The sequence below is a fragment of the Brachycentrus maculatus genome, unplaced genomic scaffold, assembly GCF_059751285.1.
Source record: "Brachycentrus maculatus isolate JH-2025_06_01 unplaced genomic scaffold, ASM5975128v1 h1tg000536l, whole genome shotgun sequence".
Classification (NCBI taxonomy): Eukaryota; Metazoa; Arthropoda; class Insecta; order Trichoptera; family Brachycentridae; genus Brachycentrus; species Brachycentrus maculatus.
In genome coordinates, this window is record NW_028281282.1 from 445,001 (window position 1) to 446,047 (window position 1,047).

Here is a 1,047-nt window from a genome sequence, read left to right on the forward strand (position 1 = left end):
TTTTAAATATATTTTGACTAACCAACTAACCGTCACGCCGCTTCGCAGCAGGGGTAGGCAGAGAGAATAGAATACCATACCACTCTGTCTTTCCAAACATTCTTCGCCTCTTCCACATTCATGCATCTCCTCATATGTACATACCTGCCGATTATTTCGACTCCAGACCCGGCCGCTTTCAAATATTTGACATACCTGATTGAGCCAAGTTTTCCTTGGTCTTTCTCTGCTTCTTTTTCCAATTACATTTTAATAATAATTAAATTATTATTATCTACGTATAGTTTTGAATGTATAATTTCGTTAAAATACCTTAAAATTCGTACCTTAAGGGACTATTCGAAATATCGAAAAAAAAACGATATCTTGTAAATGATCCCACTGATTACTAAGCCAACATATTTATTTTAAATTTGATATATCCAGCCAGGTGTTGACTTAGACTTCTGACGAATCTGATTAAATAATAGAAATAAAATAGGAGGGATATGTTTAATTTCGCAATGCTTGTAGGTTGTAGGTATATACTATTTTGGCAGATGTCAAAAAGTGCGATATCTGCCATAATCAATAATTAGTATTGCGTGTATTGTTTTTACGTTCTACAGATGGCGCTGCCATTGAGGCAAAAAAGAACTTGCGCTGATACGCGCGTATTTAAATGCAACGTTGCGTTAAAATTTTAAATCAATCTGTTAATAACATTAGGAGATTAAAGAATTTGAACAAACGAACGTTTAGATTTTTATTTATATAGATAAACATATTGATAAAATTGGTTTATTATTTGTATTTCTCACCATGTAGATGGGCATTTTAGTATAGTAAGATAATACTGGCTATAACACCCAAGATGGGTGAAAAGCCATTAAAAAGAAGAAGAAGAAGAAGTATAGTAAGACAGATTCTACAAAAAACTTAATTTGTATTTAAACGGTATCATATAATTCTTACATTGAAAAATTTACCAGTACGTCATAGTTGCACCCTTTTTTGCAAGACGTTCACATGTGTCATCTCATCATTTTTGGAAGAACTCCACATTTT